Genomic DNA, 21,560 nt, shown 5'->3' on the forward strand with positions numbered 1-21,560 from the left:
GGTACCACAAAATAATAGAAAGAGCATAAATTTTGGTGTCAGACAGACCTGGCTTTGGATCTCCAGCATGGACACTGTAGCTTAGCTAGTAACCCAGTCTGTCTGAAGCTTGGGGTGGGGACGGCGTAGTCCCTCTGCTAGTGTGTCTTTGTCCTTAGGAGGGGGAGAGTGTGGCTGAGCGGAGCGCCTGGGGAAGCAGGTCCTGACTCGGCTGCACACTGCTGGGTCTTAATTAAGTCGTGCGTGCCCCCACTGCTCAGCGCTGTGGTTAAGGGCATCAGCTTCATAGCCAGATCCCTTGGTGCATAGCCCAATTAATTAATTAATTAATGCTCAGTTAATTAATTTGTGGGTGAATTACTTAGCCTGTGTGTGTTTTTGAATATCCTAAAATGTAAATTTGGAGTAATAGTACTCTTTATGCCATAAGGGTAATTGTGAGAATTAACTGAGTTACAATGTTTAAAACCCTTTTACAGTTTTGCCATGTAGTATTAATAAATGCTTACCTTTTCAGTTATACTTGCTGTTACTATTAGCTATTAGCTGAAGTATTTCTCTGTTGCCTCATAATAAACTACCCCCAAACCATAGTGCCCTTGAAACAAAAACAATAATATATTTTGTGTACAATCTCAGTAGTTACAGATCATCTCCGTCTACAGTGGCATTAGCTAGAGTGGCTGACCTGGGGCCTGGAGAATATACCTTCAAGTTGGATGACTCACACAGTTGATGCTGACTTCTGCTTAGAGCGCAGCCAGGGCTGCTTGCTGGGGACCTCTGTACTCTCCAAGTTGGCCTCTTCATAGGTGTGGTGGCTGGGTTTTAGGAATGAGCATCTCAGGAGAAACACAAAGAAGTCCATCAGATTTTTATAACTTGTCCTCAGTAGTCACCTACTTATATGATTTCCATTAGTCACAAATCCATCCAGATTTAAGAGGGAACACAGACACCCTCCTCTCCATGGGAGTGTCAGAGTCACGGAAGACTGTGAGGACTGGGAAATACTGTTGCAGTCATCTTCAGCAAGTACAGTTTGCCACAGTAGTAGTCTCCTGATCTATGAGATAACATAATAATATTGTCATTCTTAATCACCAGCAGAAACAGTCTCAACTGTGTGTATCAGAACTATCTTAGCATATTTTACAAAATGTAGATGGTGGGCAACTTTTCATTTCTTTTTAGTATTTTTCTCTATTTCCTGCCTTTTTTCAATATTGGGCACTTATTAATATAATAAAAAATTTAAATGAGGATTAACTATTTTGACAGTATATTGATGTATTCTCTATTCTATGAATATGGAATTTTTTAAGTTGAAATGAAAATCTGTTTTACTCCTTGTTTCTCAGTTTGGTCATACTTCTAGTGCAGTGACCTCTAGAATAAAGGAAAAGGAAGACAGGAAATGATCCTGTTCACAAATATTTCTAGGTTAAATGTTGTGTTCCTTAGGGCAAGCCTCGGTCACCAAATATAGCCCATAAAGCCATGAAATGTGGTTCTCACTGCCTTATCCTTAGAACTGCAGGTTGCAGACCAATGATGAACTGCTGGTGAACTTGGGCAGAGAGCAATTTCTATTCACCTGTCAGGAAATTCATACACACAGTAAATATGTGAGTACATTTGATAATGATAAGATTCACACAAATGAATGTGTAAATAAGGTGGCACTCTTGAGATTTTGGGAAGTGGCCAAAAGTTTTATCCCCCACTAAAACTTTGTATCTGCCTGTGATCTCACACAAAGCCGTCTCTTTGACTTAAATGCGTCTTATTCTAAAAGATGCCAAGAATAGTTCTTTGAAACATCCAGCTTCTTTTTGCAGCTGTAATATACTTTTCCCTTCAAATGGCAAAATTATTCATTTTAAAAAGCAAAGACCATTTCAGGTTTGAGGTGAAAGCAGAGTGAAATATGGAGGTAAAGGATCAGTTTCAAAGAAGAACAGTTCTTTTTAACACTTTAGTCTACTTTGAAGTAGCAGGTGTTGTTACGTATACAGGGAATAGTAAAATACTCAGAAATAAAGAGCATACTGAATGTCACTATAAAAGGAGTTCTCGCGACTTCCTGAGTAGATTAATTTACTCCTGGGGATAGTTTACAAGATAGTTGATTTTTGACTCAGTATAGTTTTCATTTATTGAGCACATATTATGTTCCAAGCCCTCTCCTGTGCACTTTACTTACTGATATTAATTCCTTCAATTCTCTCAACACCCCTGTGATGTAGTTAGTACCATTATCCCTGTTTATAGCCTAGAACAAAATAGTTAAAAACTTGCCCAAGATCACAAAGTACAACAATCAGGCTTCATATCCAGGTTGACTAGCTCTAGTATCCAGGGTTTTATGTGCTTCTTATTGTGTTGCAGATGAGTTTTGGTTTTGTTTGTTTGTTAAATTATAGTACTTGGAAATTTTGCATTAGGTGATTTTAATTTTGGAATAATTGCTTGGAAATTTTGGACTAGGTCAAGAGAATATAGTAGGGTTAGGGATTCTTTCAGAGTTCACATATGAAAACCAAGGGTAAGGCAGATGACAGAAAGGAAGATGAGGCAGTAAATTATTACATTTCAGGCTCATTGCTCGAGTTTCTTTGCATCTGGAAGTCAGGTCTAATGTTTTTAGAATCTGGGACAAGGTTTGAGACCCTATGCTGCTATTTGTAATAAGAATTTGAGTGAGTTACTTCATCTCTTCTGGGAATGTTAACAGCTGTCCCACCAGCCTCAGGGAGTTGTTGGAAAGAGCAAATGAATGAATTATCATGGTTACAAATCTAGTCGCAAAATATAAAGTCCGTGTTAGTTATTATTATAATGTTATTATTATAATTAAGAACAATTAAGCATTGTTAAGCAACATTTCTTTTATACCTACCTACATTTCAGAAATATCTGTTTTGAAAATCACATTTTATAGGTTGTCCTTTCATGTGATACAAGGTTTATCAACTGTTTAGAATGATGCTTAGCTTATGATCACATTCAATAGAATCTACTAGTTATTCATCAATTTCTAGCAGATGTCTTCAGTTTGAGGAAGCAATAAAAGGACAATATCTCCTTCTCTTCAGACAGAAGCTGCCAAACTAAGAGCTGAAACATGGGGCTAAGAAGACTTTCCTAGTTGGGAGGGCCTGTGTGCTACTGAGGAGACTTAGAAATTGAATTCACATCTTCAGTGTTCAGTGATAATAATCCCTCTCATTTATATTATCTTATTTATGTACTCATGTGCCAAGGCTGATCTGTTCATGGTGGCCCTCTGAGTACTGTTAAGTATTCCAAGGTCACATCCAGGTTGATAAGATAGAGCATTATGATCTCTGCCTCCAGTGTCTGCCATCCTTAGACAATCCTTTGAAGTTTCTGAGATACTTCTGATTCTACTTCTTAATCATGCCATTGCTGCAGTCGGGGTTATCAGTATTCTTCCGTAACACAGGAGACAGACTCTGCCCCCTTTTCTCTATCTCTGTATTTTTCCCACTAGAGCATATGGTCATGGCTTTGTGAAGCCCTTCACAGGTCTCAGCCCTTTTCTTGAAGTCTAGCATGGATCTGGACACATAACAGATTATCCATATAGTTTTGCTGAATTAAATGTTAGTGATTTCAGTCGTAGCTGAATGATTGAGAATAGAGCCTTAAATGATTAAGGTTTTACTCTTAATCATTTAAGAATAATGATTAAGATTAAAAACCTTAAACCTAAAAATGGAGCTGTTAGCACTTTGCTCATTTTCCCTAAATACCAGCCTTTACAGTTTCTGTAAAGCATGTCACTCCCGTAGGTGGAAAGCATGCGTGTGTGTGTTCAGCCACTGCAGTCATGTCCAGTTCTTTGTGACCCCAGGGACTGCAGCCCAACAGACCCCTCTGCCCATGGGCTTCCAGGCGAGAATGCTGGAGTGTGTTGCCACGCCCTCCTCCAGGCTGTGTTCCTGGCCCAGGGATCAAACCTGCATCTCCTGCATTGCAGGCAGATTCTTCACTGCTGAGCCGCCAGGGAAACCTGGCTTAAAGGATGAACAGGCTAATGTAACTGCCTGATGTGGTTCTCAGGTCATTTTTGTCAGAACGGTCAGCAGACTAGGCAGCTGTCTAGAAGCCATGAAAGTTTGTGAACAGGATGTCAAAAAAGGAGTCAGCATAATCTAGTGACCCTGGGAAGTAGGGAGAAAAGGTCAGGAGTTAGGATGCCTGCTTCTTCCCAGTGAATCCTTCTGACATTTAAGGTTCTTATGTTTTTTCTACAGCTCACCTTAACCTTTTATTTTCTTTGTGTATGCCCAGCAGTTTTATTTTCTACATCCATTTACTGATGTCTGTGGTTTATTTGTACATTTCACTTCCTTTTCTAGCTGTTTAATAAAGGTCATGTTTTTAACTACAGTGTTGATGGTTTGTGAAGTAGACCCAGACATCACTTCTGTAATGTCCGGTGGAATCCACAAGACAAAAAGGAGTTTCTGAGTTTTCATAGATCTGAGTAATGACTTTTGTTCTACAGAAATATAGATTCTAGTAATAATAATGCCAGGGACCTACTGGTTACTGTCATAAAATTAATCTTTTTAAAGTGAACAATTTAGTGATATTTAATACATTCACAATCCAGTTCCAAAACATTTCATCCCCTCAGAAGGAAAGCTGTGCCCGTTAGATAGTTACTCTGCACTGTCTCCCACCTACCCTAGCTCCTGCCAACTAACAGTCTCTTTTCTGTTTCTATGGATTGGACTATCTGAACTGTTCATGTAAGTGGGATTGTACTATTTATGTATGGCTTCTTTCAGTTATAATGTTTTAATTTTTTTATGGCTAGGTAATATTCCAATGTGTATGTGTGTGTGTATATATATATATATATATATATACACACCAAAATTTGTCTATCCATTCTTCAGTTGATGAACATTTGGATAGTTTCTATACTCTTGCTATTATGAATAATGCTTCTGTAAACTTTAGTGTACAAATTTCTGTGTGGGAATAAATTTTCATTTCTCTGGGTCATTGTAATTTCAATTGTAAATTCTAGTCCAATTTATCTATTTTTTTCTTTTGTTACTTGTTTTTTTTTTTTTTATCATCAAAGCTAAGAATTCATTGCCAAATCTCAGGTCATGAAGGTATACTACTGCAGTTACAGCTTTCATCCTTATGTTTTGGCTGTTTGTCTATCTGCACTTAGAGTTTATATATGGAGTGTAGTAGGGTACAGTTTAATTCTTTTGCACATGGGTGTCCAGTCATGCCTGGAGAAGGAGGTAGCAGCGCTCTCCAGTGTTCTTGCCTGGTAGATCCCATGGACAGAGGAGTCTGGAGGGCTGTAGTCTATGCAGTTGCAGAAAAGCTGGACACGACTTAGCGACTAAACAGCAACAACAGCATTCAGAGTTATTCCAATACCATCTGTTGATGACACTGTTCTTTTCACCTTAAATAATCATGGCACTTTTAATGAAATTTGAATGACCGTACGTATTTGGGCTTAATTCTGGGCTCTCAGTTTTATTTCACTGATCCATGTGTCTGTCCTACATGAGCACCTCTGTTTTGATTAATGTGTTTTGAAATTAAGAAGTGTGGGTCCTGCAATTTTGTTTTTCCTTTTCAGTGTTGTTTTAGCTTTTAGAAGCCCCTTAAAATTCCATACAAAGTTGAGAGGTGACTTTTAAAATTATGCAAAAAAGAAAGCCATTGGATTTTGATAGTTTTTGAAAATCTATTCTGCCAATCTCTGACTTTTGGTTGGTGAGTTAATTCATTTGCATTCATATTAATTAATAAGGAACAGCTTCCTCCTGCCACTTTGGTATTTGTTTTCTGTATGTCTAATAGCTTTTCTGTTCCTCACTTCTTCCACTACTACCTTTTCTCTTTAATCATTTTTTCTGTTGTTTTGTACTGTTTTGATTCTCTTATCATTTTGTATGTATTTTTAAGGGTTTTTTTGTTTGTTTGTTTTTTTCAGCGATTGTCATGAGATTACAATTAAAATCCTAAACTTAAAACGACCTAGTTTAAATGGGTACTGACTTATACTCAATAGCATACACAAACTCTTCTCGTATAGCTCTTCCTGATGATGATGTTCTTATTCACAAATTACACCTTTTTACATTGATGCTTATTAACATAATAATAATTATTTTCTTGTGCATTTGTTTTTTAAATACTACTATAAATTAAAAGAGGCATTACAAATCAAAAACATAATACTGTCTTTTTATTCACTATGTAGCTACCTTTACCAGAGCTCTGTATTTCTTTATACTGTTTCAAGTTGCTGACTAGCATTCCTTTTATTTTTAGCCTAAAGGACTCCATTTTATTATTATCATCTTATCATATCATGATAAACATAATTTTCATTATTTTATCATTATATTTTGTCATCATCTCTCACAATTTGTTTTTCTTGAGACTGTGTTAATTTCTCATTTCTAAAGGATAATTTTGCTAGTTATAGCATTCTTGGTTGACAGCTGTTATTAGCACTTAAAAAGTTTCATTTCATTCTCTTGTGGCTTCCATGATTTGTGTCAATTTTATTGAAGGTCCTTTGTATGAGTGATGAGTTGCTTGTCCTTTGCTGGTCTCCAAATTCCCTTTTTGCCCTTGGTTTTTGACAGTTTGATTATGTGTCTCTCTGTGGATCTCTTTGCATTTATACTCTTGAAGTTTGCTGAACTTCTTGAATATGTAGATTTGTGTATTTTAGCAAACTTGGGAAATTTTTGGTCATTATTTCTGCAAGTGTTCTCTCTGCCTCTTTCTCTTCTCTCCATCTGAGGTTGCCCTTGTGTGTACATTGGTGTGCATGATTGCGTCCCAGAGTTCTCTTAGTCTCTGTACGTTTATCTTCACTGATCCTTTCTTCTGCCTAGTCAAATCTGCAATTGAAATCCTTTAGTGAGCTTTTCATTTTGTTCCCCTTTGATTTCTTTTTATAATTTCTATCTTTCTTTATATTTTCTATTTGTGTAGATATCTTATTTCTGGTTTTCTTTAGCCCTTTGATATATTATGAAAGTTGATTTAATGTCTTTATTTAGTAAGTCCAATTGCTCTGCTTCCTCAGGGACAGTTTATGTTAATGGATCATAGTTCCTTATTTTTTGCATTCTTCATAGATTTTTAGTTGAAAACTGGACATTTTTAATATTCTTATATGCTAACTCTGGAAATCAGATTCCTCCCCCACCCCCCCACAACACCTGGGTTTATTTTATTGCTTTCTGTATGCTGGGACTATTTATTTAGTGATGTTTTGATCTAATTTTTAAAGTCTGTTTTCTTTGTCACATGTGGTCTCTAATGTCTCTATTCTTTTAGCTTGTGTTCAGTTAGTGTCTTTACAGATAGAGATTAACCTGAATGCCAGAAAGCAAAATACAGGGAAAAAATAGGAAAGAAAGCAAGAGAAGAAAGAAAAAAAAAGAAGAAACAAAAAACGGGGGAGAAAAAGGGAAAATATATCTCTAAGCCTCTTGAAATTCTTGTAGATTCGCTTTTGCTGGGGCACTCCTTCAACAGTTTGCCAGGCCACTTTTTATCTCTGCATTAACCTTAATTTCTTGCTTGTGCTCATCCTACATTTCAGACATAGGTGAAGGCATAATGTCTGATTAGGTCTTTTCTAGACCTGTACTTTTATACTTTTTCAACCAGTTTACAAGAGTGCTATACCTGCCCTATTTTCAAAAAAGAAAGAGAAGAATAACTCTTCAACTTTTTCTTCCTGGCTTTGGTTGCTGTATTGTATGCCTCAATCATTATGTTTTGTCCCGGAAAACAGTGGATTTTTGTTTACTTTATAATATTGTCAAAGAATTCTTGTCACTTTTCTAAGTAAGTTCCCAGATAGGCAAAACAAAGTCAGGTGCCATGCATTACTTCCCTAGGTAGCCCCAGAATGGTTAGAACACACAGAATCTTTTGTGAGTGTCTTCTCTGACTTCTCCGGAATGCGGGACCAGGGTAGTACACTGGGTGAGCTAGCTGCCATCTTTAAGCTGTTGTTGAACTAGGGCAAGGGCAAACGAAAACATCACAAGTATATCCTGCCATTTTAGAATTTTCTTTGCTCTGATTCAGTGTTCACTTGGTTGTTGCAACCTCAGACTGTTTCCCAGAGTTCTGACCAAGTTGATTCTGACAGTTTTGTTTGATTTCTTGATGTGTCTGTGAGGGCCGTTTCACTGACTGCACTAGCAGTTTCCTTTTGGGGCCTTAGTTATGTGATGTGGTATGCACTGCCTCTTGAATACAGTGGTGGCATATTAATATATGGTCTTGTTTCCTGTTTAGTTTTCCTCTCCTAATTAAATTATCCACATAATTTTTTAAAAGTATAGACAGTTTTCAAGTATAGAAACTCTAGTTCTTCTCTGTACTATGTCTACCACCCTCATTAAAAGTGTCTAAAATATAATCGATAAATACTTATTGTGGAAATACTCTCCATTTCCCCCCACACAGCTTCAGATTAAATAAAGTGAAAAATCATCTCATAAATAACCTTTGTGCAACTGAAAATTTTGGCTGCTGAAAATAATTCTGAATTGGTGACAAAGGCAAGATTTTTTAACAAAGTGAAATGTAAACTTTTGTGAAGTTAGAAACAGTTGTTGTATTGATTTTCCAGTGAGAAATGATTATCACAGAACTGTCAAGACTATTATTAGACACACATGGGTGTTAACTTTTATCAGCCATTGTGAGATTGTCATTTAAAATTTTATTATTATATTCCTGTTCAATACTTTACAAACTAATGTGGTTAAGAATGATTGGAGAAATTATTAATGTATGAGTTGTAATTGAATTCTCGTGTTTTATAGTATCTTTTAATTATTAGAGACCAAAGTTAATTGCTGGAAAAAAGCATTGAGGAATGAAAAGAGCAAAAATAAAGTTTGATGAAAGTTCAGCTTGGATTCAACTTCCAAGTAGTGAGACTGGAAGGACTTTAAGGGCAAAGCTTTGTTTCTCTGTGTTTGGGAAAACAGGGAGTACTTGCGATGGAAATTTTCCCTTACCTGAATTTTTTTTTTTTTAAAGAGAGAAGAGAATGTAAAGGATTCCTTTAATAAATTCCTATAAGGGGTTTTCTCAACCACTTTTATCTACTGCTCAGAACTTAGATTTAATTAAATTTGCAAGACTGAGGGTGGGGTCAGGACAGTAATCTATTTCAGGATCAGAGAGCCAACTTTAAATTTCTTGTCCTCAATCCATTGGTATCACTACCTCACTGTTATTTAAATGCATGATTTTTTATTGAATTTCCTTTCAAGGAACACATAAAAACAAATTTCTTTTTTCTAAGAAACAAAGACTCTCCCTGTAACTTACTAGGTAGACAATTGCATTTTGAGTCTGTGTGATGGCACACTAAAACATTATTGTGTAAATGTGCAGATGAAGACCCTAAAAATTAAATAGTCATTGCATTATTAATAATATTGAATTAACTTACATACATTTTGAACTCAATGGGGAAATTTTTAATTATAAAATAGATTTGCTTAGGATACTAAAATTTAAGTATAAAAATATTAAGTTATTTCTCATAAGAAATGATTCTTTCTTGCCTTGTATTAATTACAACTTTTGCTCTCATATTTTATAATTTTTGAGCAACTTATACTGATCTTTTGAGCAATTTATATTTATATTGAAATAGCATATTCATAGGCTAACCTAGCTTTTTATAAGGTTTAAAAATAACTTTGATCATATTTCATCTACACCTGCATACATGCCTTTTTGTTCTTAGTAACGTAATAAAAAGAAAGTTGGTTCTTTTCATTATTGACTTCATTCTATATATTCAATTAGTGTGCAGTTACTATATTGAGATTATTATAAGTCAAGTAAAGTAATCAACGAACCAAACAAATAGACTTTTAGAATCTCCTTAGTGTTTCTGTGGTTATTATATATTTTCAGGAGGCCTTTGCCAGACTGCCTTACACTATAAGCCTTTTGCACATGGGTTCTATCTTCCAGCATTAATCTTCCCTTCTTTCTTCATCTAGATAAATCCTTCCCATTCTTCAGATTTTAGTTCCTCTCAAATGTCTTCCCTGACCTGCCTAATCACATCAGTTCCCTTGAATGCTTCTGTGTTGTAATTACGTGTTCTCCTCTGTGGCCTTTCATCATAGTAGACAGCTTGACTTCTCTGTGATTATCTGTCCAACTCCTTCATCATACTGAGAGCTACTTGGGACCTATTTTGGTTTTGCTCACAATTGTGATCTTTGAGCCCTGAAGAGGTCCTGTTACAGAGACAACTTCCAATAGTGCTTGCTGTTGAATGGTTTATAACACTGTACTAGGAAACACCCTAATGTGCTGTCCTATTTAAAATTATATGAGCTTGAAATGATTTTTCTAGAAGATAAAATTGCTTTTTAATGTGTATGCAAAATAAGTCCAATATCCATGATAAATCAAGTTGCCACTTCACTTATCATTCATTCATTCATTCATTCAACAGTCCTTGCTCTATCTACTGCTGTTTTGGTTTGTTATTGCTGTATAACAAACTGTCCCCAGACCTCGTCGCCTGATACCACAGTCATTTTATTATTTCTCACAGATTATGTGTCAGGAATTTAGACAGTGCATCAGGAATGAGTTGTTTCTGTTCCACGTGATGTCTCCAGAAGCTGGAACCTCTGAGTTGGCTTCTTCACTGACATGTCTGACTGCCCAGCAGGGGTGTCTAGAGCAGGCTGACTGAGGTTGGAGGGCTGTGGCTTGTTTCTCTTGGTTAACTGGGTTTTTTATTCTCCTCCATGCAGTATCAGAACCTCTCTCTCCATGGAGCTTTTACACATGGCCTGTCCACTTAGTCTCTCTCTGTGGTCCTTCAAGCTGGGTAATCTAATTTTTTTACATGCACTCTTAAGAAGGCAAACATGGAATCACCAGGTCATATTCTGTGTGAATCTCGACCAGACCATTTTAAGCAGAAGGCACTAGATAAGAGGTGAAGGTCAGGATGAGTGATTATTTGTAGGTGACCAGAGTCAAGCTTCTGTGATAGAAAGTGAAATAAGGTTTGCTGTCAGCTAATTCATAGACTAGGGAGAGAAAGGTAAGGGAATGAATAATTATGGAAGCCATCAGTTAAAGTTATTAAGAATGTAAGCTTTATGCAAATCTTACTTTTGCCTCATCACTTACTTAGTGAGTGCTTAGATAGGTTAGTTGGTTCTCTCTCTGAGCCTCAAGTTTCTAACCTGTTCAATTACTTATGCAATTCTGAGAGACGTGCAAGAAAGACTGTGCTGTAAGTAATAGAAAACACATATTAATTTCAAATACAGGGGGTTTCACAAAGGCTGCAAGTGAAGTCTCACATAGCTTCATCCTTTAATGGCAGTATGTTAATTTTAAAACATAATAATAAAAGTATGAATAAATTTTTCTTTCCACTTAGAAAGTTAAAAAATATAAAATGCGCTTATTATAGGTAGGCTGAAAAGTTCATTTGGGTATTTTTCTGTACCATCTTGCTGAAAAAACCTAATGGACATTTTGTCCAACCCAATATATTCATTTATGAGGAAATTAAAATGGAAATCACCAACTTTTTAGAATAAGCAAAATATGCATTATTGTGTATCAAAACCTATTAATATAGTCAAAGCAGTAAGAAGAGGAAAATCTATAATCTCCAAACTATTTATTACAAAGCAAGAGTAGAAAAAAATGAACTAGGAAACAGAACACTGTAAGTATAAAGAAAGTAAGAAGAACTTGTTAAAAGTTAAGGCAGAAATAGTTAAACTAAGCACTTGTTTAAAAAAACTGAGAAAACCTACAAACTTTGACAGCTGTGATTAAAAAAAAAAAACCATGAATTAAGGATGAGAAAGAACATGAATACATTTCAGAGATTTAAGAAAATAATTTAAAAAATAGTGTAACATCCTTTTAAGAAGCTGGATGAAATATAAAATTTAATTCAAGAGATTTAGAAACCTAAGTAATCAATAACTATAGACGCAGCTGAAGAACTAGTTGTTCATGTTTCTTTTTTATTTATCCTAATTCCCTTCAGTGGATTTATACTGATTATTCAAGACAGTGGAAAAGGAAACAGGTTTGCAGTTCTCACATTCTAGAAATTGAACACCCAATAAATCCCTTTTATTTACAAGTGAAGGCCACTCTCTTCATGATCTTATCCTATTTCCCAGTTTCCTCCACTGAACTTCCCAGAAGAAGGTTCTGACCTCTAATGACTATATATTTCATTTGCTTGAGTCTTTCTGCGTTGTTTTAATACCTTAGAATTTGAAATGGGACTATCAGGAATGGTTAGGCACGCGCTGCGTAGTTAGATCTGAACAGAATTGCCTACTTCTAAAAGTGGGATTCCAATCATACCTTTGGCTCACCTCATGTTTAGGATTTCAGTAATACAAACACTTCACATCTTCTCCGTAGTTTTCTTCACATCTTCTGTTTTTCCAATGTCTCTTCTTAATTCACTGGATTGATTTCTGCCAATAGCATAATTAAATTAAACATATACTAGCTTTTTAAAGTTAGCAAAAACTGAAATGAAACTAAAGATAGCACAGATATATGTGAAAACTATTTTTCAGTCTTAATTAAGCACATTAGTGCAAATATCCTAAATAATATATCAGCAAATTATATCCAGTGGTGAGTATATTATAATAATAATACAATATGATTAAGTATGAGTTTTATAGCATTTTATATAAATGTCCATATAAAACTATTTGGCCTTAGGCCTTTTTTAGTGACACATTTTTAGCTAGTATTGATTAAAACTGGTCAAAATTTGAAATGTAATATATTAAAGAAAGGAAAAATACTAAATTTTGTTTCTTTGCTTTTTGATTCAATCTGTCCGAACATTATTCACAGCCCCCAGCCTTCCTGTCTACCCTGCCATTTTATTTCTTATTTATGATAGACTTCCACCCTTCTCATAGTACATTCCTTTTTCTGGAGGATTCTGTGAGGTGTTTCTCCACATGGCTGTCTACTTAATCCTTTAAAAAGTTTTGAACCTGGGATTTTTCTTCTAGTCCATAGCCAGGCAGAAAAAGATGTAATCAAAAAGATTTCATTGGTTCTATTTGTTGTATATTCTTTACTGGTCATGCCTCGTTCTACCATGGCATTATAACTCTTTGTTCCAGTGTGGTTTGTTTAGAATGATTCTTTTCCCTGGGGTATATTGTCAAAATTCACACTTGAATTTTTTTTTAAATCCTCAAATATTTTGCCATTCTAAAGGCTTCTTTAGACTTTCTAAAGACACCCAAAAGATCTAAGGAACACATGGGGAAAAAAATCACTGGCATACCCTTTTGAACAGATATTGTAGGTGAAGGAAATAAAGCTGCAAGTGGTGTTTCCTCTTTCAACAGTCCTGCTTTCTGAGACTCTCCAAACTTCCAAGTGAAAAACTTGAAAGAAATATTTAGTTCCTTTTCCTTGTGATGATGTATCTGGTAAGATTGTTGTTGTGTGTGTTTGTGTGTGTTTAACTTCTATCCTATTTATACATATGAGCTATAAAGCATTTGAATTATGATACTTTTTCCAGATTCTTTAGAGCAAAATAGGTTTTATTATTTACAAAGATAATGGCAAATGTGAACTGTCTAAAGTATTTGTTTAGGATGTATGTTTTTAAATTGAGTTGGTTTGGGGCTATTTGAATATGTTTTGCTTATGTAGAAAATACCCTTGTTTAGTGTTTTTCTGAAGAGTCCCACCTCTGGATCTTCACACACACACACACACACACACACACACACACACACACACTAAATAATATGCTTCCAATGACCAGCTTAGAAATAATCAGTGTTTCAGGATAAATTTCCACAAAGCATTGCTTCAGAATGTGCCTTTTTGTAGAAAAGATTAATCTAGCCCATTATAGGCATAATGAGAAAGTCTTGAAAACAGTGGTTCACAGTTTATATGTGAAATCCTACTTTAATTATGCAGTGAGAGTCCACCTAGATACAGGAGGCAGTCACATTAGGAGAGTGGTCCCCATTATGTGTTGTTACTCGAGCTCTATACTCAGATGCTCACTGTTTTCAGTTCAGTTCAGTTCGGTCCCTCAGCCTGTCCTGACTCCTTGCGACTCCATGGACTGCAGTTACGCCAGGCTTCCCTGTCCATCACCAACTCTCAGAGCTTACTCAAACTCATGTCCAGTGAGTCTATGATGCATTCCAACCATCTCATCCTCTGTCTTCCCCTTTTCCTCCTGCCTTTAATCTTTCCCAGCATCAGGGTCTTTTCAAAGAAGTCAGTTCTTCACATCAGGTGGCCAAAGTATTGGAGTTTCAGCTTCAGTATCAGGCCTTCCAATGAATATTAAGGACTGATTTCCTTAGGATTGACTCCTTGGATCTCCTTGCAGTCTGAGGGACTCTCAAGAGTCTTCTCCAACACCACAGTTCGAAAGCATCAATTCTTTGGCACTCAGCTTTCTTTATAGTCAAACTCTTACATCCATACATGACTACTGGAAGAATCATAGCTTTAACCAGACTGACCTTTGTCAGCAAAGTAATATCTCTGCTTTTTAATATGCTGTCTAGGTTGGTCATACCTTTTCTTCCATGGAGCAAGCATCTTTTAATTTTTCTTGGCTGCAGTCAGCATCTGCTTTTGGAGACTGAAAAAATAAAGTCTGTCACTGTTTCCATTGTTTCCCCATCTATTTGCCATGAATTGATGGGACCAGATGCCATGATCTTAGTTTTCTGAATGTTTACTTTTAAGCCAACATTTTTACTCTCCTCTTTCACCTTCATCAAGAGGCTCTTTAGTTTCTCTTCACTTTGTGCCACTAAGGTGGTGTCTTCTGCACGTTTGAGGTTATTGATGTTACTCCCAGCAATCTTGATTCCAACTTGTGCTTCATCCAGACCAGCGTTTCTCATGACGTACTCTGCATATAAGTTAAATAAGCAGAGTGACAATATATAGTCTTGATGTACTCCTTTCCCAATTTGAAACCATCTGTTGTTCCATGTACAGTTCTAACTGTTGCATCTTGACCAGCATACAGATGTCTCAGGAGGCAGGTCAGGTGGTCTGGTATTCCCATCTCTCTAAGAATTTTCCACAGTTTGTTGTGATCCACACAGTCAAAGGCTTGGTATAGTCAATAAAGCAGAAGTTTTTCTGGAACTCTCTTGCTTTTTCAATGATCCAGTGGATGTTGGCAATGATCTCTGGTTCCTCTGCCTTTTCTAAATCCAGCCTGGACGTCTGGACATTCATGGTTCACATACTGTTGAAGCCTGGCTTGGAGAATTTTGAGCATTACTTTGCTAGCATGTGAGATGAGTGCAATTGTGTGGTAGTTTGAGCATTCTTTGGCATTGCCTTTCTTTGGGATTGGAATGAAAAGTGACCTTTTCCAGTCCTGTGGCCACTGCTGAGTTTTCCAAATTTGCTGGCATATTGAGTGGAGCACTTTCATAGCATCATCTTTCAGGATTTGAAGTAGCTCAACTGGAATTCCATCACTTCCACTAGCTTTGTTCATAGTGAGGCTTCCTAAGGCCCATTTTACTTCATATTACAGGATGTCTGGCTCTAGGTGAGTGATCACAACATCGTAATTATCTGGGTCATGAAGATTTTTTTTTTTATAGTTCTTCTGTGTATTCTTGCCACTTCTTCTTAATATCTTCTGTTAGGTCCATACCATTTCTGTCCTTTTTTTTGTGCCCATCTTTGCATGAAATGTTCCCTTGGTGTCTCTGATTTTCTCAAAGAGATCTCTATAGACTTTCCCATTCTATTATTTTCCTCTATTTCTTTGCATTGATCACTGAGGAAGGGTTTCTTTTCTCTCTTTGATATTCTTTGGAACTCTGCATTCAAATGGTTATATCTTTCCTTTTCTCCTTTGCTTTTAGCTTCTCTCCTTTCTCAGCTATTTGTAATGCCTACTAAGACCACCATTTGGCCTTTCTGCATTTCTTTTTCTTGGGGGTGGGCTTGATCACTGCCTTTTGTACAATGTCATGAACCTTCATCAGTAGTTCTTCAGGCACTCGGTCTATCAGATCTAATCCCTTGAATCTATTTGTCACTTCCTCTGTATAATCATAGGGATTTGATTTAGGTCATACCTGAATGGTCTAGTGGTTTTCCGTACTTTCTTCAATTTAAGTCTGAATTTGGCAATAAGCAGTTCATGATCTGAGGCACAGTTATCTCCTGGTCTTGCTGACTCTATAGAGCTTCGCTATCTTTGGCTGCAAATAATATAATCAATCTGATTTCAGTATTGACCATCTGGTGATGTCCATGCCTAGAGTTTTATATTGTGTTGTTGGAAGAGGATATTTGCTATGACCAGTGCCTTCTCTTGGCAAAACTGTTAGCCTTTGCCCTGCTTCATTTGGTACTCCAAGGCCAAATTTGCCTATTACTCCAGGTATTTCTTGACTTCCTACTTTTGCATTCCAGTCCCCTATAATGAAAAGGACATCTTTTCTTGGTGTTACTTCTAGAAGGTCTTGTAGGTCTTCATAGAATTGTTCAACTTCAGCTTCTTCAGTGTTACTGGCTGGGGCATAAGCTTGGGCTACTGTGATATTGGATGTTTTGCCTTCGAAACGAGCAGAGATCATTCTTTCATTTTTGAGATTGCATCCAAATACTGCATTTCAGACTCTTTTGTTGACCATGATGGCTACTCCATTTCTTCTAAGGGATTCTTGCCCACAGTAGTAGATACAATGGTCATCTGAGTTAAATTCACCCATTCCAGTCCATTTTAGTTTGCGGATTTCTAAAATGTCAGTGTTCACTCTTTCCATCTCCTGTTTTCATTTATTTTAGGCTTTTCTCAGAGAATGATCTGATGTAGATAAATATTGTATATGTAGGTAGTCTTTATTTATTAGGTATTATGGTAAATGACTACTAATTTGTTGACAACAATGTCCTTGTTTTAAAAAATGATTATTTTATCATTTTGAATAATTTATAGTTGGAGGAAGAATCTGCAGATGAAATTATTTGTGATTGTGTAATCGTGAAAACGGCAGATATATTACATTATATCCATAGACTTATAAGCAATGTTATGTTATTGAAAGTTCAGCACTAACTTTATTTTTCCAGCTTCCTTAGAGTTTAATAAATTGATTTCATTGTACTTTTTATGCCTTCTACCAAAGTACTATTCTAAAAATTCTAACAGATCAAAAATTTAGTTTCCTTATCACAAAAAGCTTCAGCACAATTGACCTGCTGACCTTAATTCCCAGGAAAACTGTCACATTAGTTCTTTACCCCTTTGTCTCACTTAACAATGTGACCCAAAATACTGCAGAACTTTAAAGTTTCTCAGCATTGTAAGGTCAAGCTTTGGTCACCATAGTTACAGTTTAGCTCTGCAGGTCAGAGGTCAAATAGATTAATGATGTCAGACACCTCTTTAAATGGTTCTAACACTATTTCACCAAGTAGTAAACAGCTGAGCATATTTAATATGACAAAAGCATTCTTCAGTCTTGCTAATAAGAAGATCTTCAGAGACATATGATAGAAAGGCATTTTCTATAAGGATATGCAGTATTGAGGCTGTGCCAATGGCAATAATACTTGACTTATTAGATTTCTATTATCAGATGGAGATTGAAAAATAAAATATGTGATATAGTTCATATTACACTTTTCTGCACATTGTTCATTTTTCTTCTGTCATCAATCTGTTTGAACATCCATCTATTTCTAAGAATAGGTATCCTCACCTCCCTAGTCATTTGTGATTAACCTTGAAGATGGATAGAAAAACAAACCTTCTGATTAGGGGTATACTCTTCTTCTGTATGATTGACTTGGGTATGTTTTCTCTTGATTTCGGAAATACACATTAAAAATAGTTATATTTGCTTACAGAAGTGTGTTTTGAAAGCCCTTCTCACATTAGAGATCAGGTACATTCTCCATCTGTGTTTTATACCCAGCCTTTTTTTATGGCTTCAAAGTCTCTATTTTCAGATCTCGAGGTTCTATACTCAATTATTTTTATCCCTACAAAGAAAGTTTCCTTCATTGTGACTCAGAATGGAAGAGGAAAAAAAAGCTATTAAAGCAAAACACTATTTCTAGAAAATTTAAATGTTGATTTTTCTTATAAATTAGAAATTCTCTAAATAATTTTTGATTAAAAATCACAGAATTATACTTAAAAGGTGATGAAGCAAAATATTGTGGGATGAGATTAAAATTATTATTAAAATATATTTAGCTGAATAAAAAGCCACTTGATTATGACTTAAAGATATGAATTATACTGCAGAATGCTGTATTTTTTAACCCGTAACAACATGAAATTTTGCAGCTAATAGAAATATGTTTAAGCAACAGGCGTAAGTTAAAGTAAGCATTAAAGGATGTCCTGTTTCAGAAGGTTTTGTTTCCCAGTTGTATTTTGTGCAGCTGTGAGATTTTAAGCTTACTGGAGCATTTGCTCTTGATCACGTACTATAAAGGTAGACAAAGGAGAAGGCTAGGAGGTTTGGCAGCTGGGAGGTGTTCATATGGAATTTAATAGCAAAGAAGAGGGGGGCTGGGCTTTTCTAGGTGAAACAGAGATTGACAGCTGGGAGGAAGAAATAAGGCTTGGTGTCTGAGAAGAGCTGCTAGTTCAGTTGCGTGTAGTTTCAAATGACAAGCTAGCTTTCATGTGAATGAAAGGATTGTCTTCTGCTTTGCTTTCGATTCAATGAAAATCCTTTTTTTTTTTTTTTTTCTGATAGATATCATGGAAACCAACTATTCAGCAAAGACATTAAATACTGACCAGTTTGACAGTACTTAGGAACACTGGTTGAACAAATTGATGGACTGTTCTATTTGGTCATTATGCCAGGAGAATGGCAAATCAATATTTAACTACCTAAGAATTCACACCACTGAAACACTGGTTATATTTAAAACTGTTTATTTATATACATGGAAAATGTCCTGAAATGCACGAAAAATGACTTATTCTAAATGTACACAATTACTGGTGTCAAATAAATTATCAGATTGAGTTCTGACTTTAAGAATTTGAAATACCATTTTTTTTCTATAAAAGTTGATGTGTGCCTTGCTTTTAGGCCTCTTGTTCCCGCTACTTACATTTTTAAAATGGACAAATCAGCTAATATTTAATTTCCTAATATTTGTTTATCAAAAACACATGGAATTTTGTGTACTACATTTTATTTACTCTTCTTTCTTAAAGTAATTCATTTCTTCTTCTCTTCCTATGCTTTTTGATTTATTTTAATATTTCCAGCTTTACATTTATACAGTCAGCAAAAACAAGACTTAGAGCTGACTGTGACTCAGGTCATGAACTCCTATTGCCGAATTCAGACTTAAATTGAAGAAAGTAGGGAAAACCACTGGGAAATTCAGGTATCACCTAAATGAAATTCCTTACAATTATACAGTGGAAGTGACAAATAGATTCAAGGGATTAGATCTGATGGAGTGCCAGAAGAACTATGGATGGAGGTTGTAATGTTGTATAGGAGGCAGTAATCAAAACCATCCCCAAGAAAAACAAATGCCAGAAGGCAAAATGGTTGCCTGAGGAGACCTTACAAACAGCTGAGAAAAGAAGAGAAGTGAAAGGCAAAGGAGAAAAGAAAAGATATACTCATCTGAGTGCACAATTCCAAAGAATAGCAAGGAGATATAAGAAGGCCTTAAATGAACAATGCACAGAAATAGAGTAAAGCAATAGAATGGGAAAGACTAGAGATCTCTTCAAGAAAATTAGAGATACCAAAGGAACATTTCATACAAATATGGACACAATAAAGGACAGACATGGTATGAACCTAATAGAAGCAGATTTTAAGATGAGATGGCAAGAATACACAGAACTACACAAAACAGATCTTCATGACCCAGATAACCACAATGGGGTGATCACTCACCTACAGCCAGACATCCTGGAATGTGAAGTCAAGTGTTCCTTAGGAACGATTACCATGAACAAATACAGTGGAGGCAATGGAATTCCAGCTGAGCTATTTCAAATCCTAAAAGATGATGCTGTGAAAGTGCTGCACTCAGTACGCTAACAAATTTGGAAAACTCAATAGTGGCCACAGGGCTAGAAAGTTAGTTTTCATTCCAATCGCAAGAAGGGCAATGCCAAAGAATGTTCAAACTACCATTCAACTGTGCTCATTTCACACACAAGCAAGCTAATGCCCCAAATTCTTAAAGCCAGGCTTCAGTAGAACCTGAACTGAGAACTTTCTGATGTAGAGCTGGATTTATGAAAGACAGAGATCAAATTGTCAACATCCACTGGATGATAGAAAAAGCAAGGGAATTCCAGAAAAGCATCTACATCTGCTTTATTGATTACATTCAACTACATTCAAGCCTTTGACTGTGTGGATCTCAACAAACTGTGGAAAATTCTTCAAGAGGTGGGAATATCAGAGCACCTTGCTTGCCTCCTGAGAAACCTGTATGCAGGTCAAGAATCAACAGTTAGAACCAAACATGGAATATCAGACTGGTTTAAAATTGGGAAAGGTGTATGTCATGGCTGTATATTGTCACCCTGTTCATTTAACTTCCATGCAATGTACATCATGCAAAATGCTGAACTGAATGAGTCACAAGCTGGAACCAAGATTGCCAGGAGAAATATCAGTAACCTCAGATATGCAGATGACACCACCCTAATGGCAGAAAACTAAAAGGAACTAAAGAGCCTCTTGATGAAAGTGAAAGAGGAGAGTGAAAAAGCTGGCTTAAAACTCAACATTCAAAACACTAAGACCTTGCATCCAGCCCCATAACTTCATGGCTAACAGGGACTAAATGGAAAAAGTGATAGATTTCACTTTCTTGGGCTCCAAAATCTCTGCAGATGGTGACTGCAGCCATGCAGTTAGAAGACACTTGCTCTTTGGAAGAAAAACTATGACCAGCCTAGCCAGCCTATTAAGGCAGAGACATCACTTTGCTGACAAAGGTCTGTATAGTCAAATCTATGGTTTTTCCAGTAATCATGTATGAATATGAGACTTGGACCATAAGGAAGACTAAGTGCCAAAGCACTGATGCTTTTGAATTGTGGCCCTTGGACTGCAAAGGGATTAAACCAATCAATGCTAAAGGAAATCAACCCTGAATATTCATTGGAAGGACTGATGCTGAAGCTGAAGCTGCAATACTTTGGCCACCTGATGTGGAGAGCTGACTCCTTGGCAAAGACCCTGATGCTGGGAAAGATTGAAGACAGAAGAAGGGGACGATAAAGATGAGATGGTTGGATGGCATCACTGATTCAGCAAACATGGGTTTGAGCAAACTCTGGGAGATAGTGAGGGACAGGGAAACCTGGTGTGCTTCAGTCCTTGGAGTCACAGAGTCGGAGACGACTCAGTCACTGAACAACTGCAACAACTCTCCTGGCCAAAAGTGCACGTGTTTTGCTACTGTAGTAGCTTAGC

The 21,560-nt window shown here is 36.3% G+C and overlaps 1 protein-coding gene and 1 long non-coding RNA gene across 5 annotated transcripts in view; one reads left to right on the plus strand and one right to left on the minus strand.

Moving 5' to 3' along the window:
* MACROD2 (mono-ADP ribosylhydrolase 2) overlaps positions 1-21,560 on the plus strand; it is a 2,170,814-nt gene that overhangs the window by 364,264 nt on the left and 1,784,990 nt on the right. The gene's annotated exons all lie outside the window — the stretch shown is intronic.
* LOC139029668 (uncharacterized) lies at positions 706-17,421 on the minus strand. The gene is made up of 3 exons (XR_011489221.1): positions 17,337-17,421; positions 12,453-12,557; positions 706-842 (listed from the first exon to the last, which is right to left on the minus strand). It is a non-coding gene; the product is annotated as an uncharacterized lncRNA (long non-coding RNA).

The sequence above is a fragment of the Odocoileus virginianus genome, chromosome 9 (genome assembly GCF_023699985.2).
Source record: "Odocoileus virginianus isolate 20LAN1187 ecotype Illinois chromosome 9, Ovbor_1.2, whole genome shotgun sequence".
Classification (NCBI taxonomy): domain Eukaryota; kingdom Metazoa; phylum Chordata; class Mammalia; order Artiodactyla; family Cervidae; genus Odocoileus; species Odocoileus virginianus.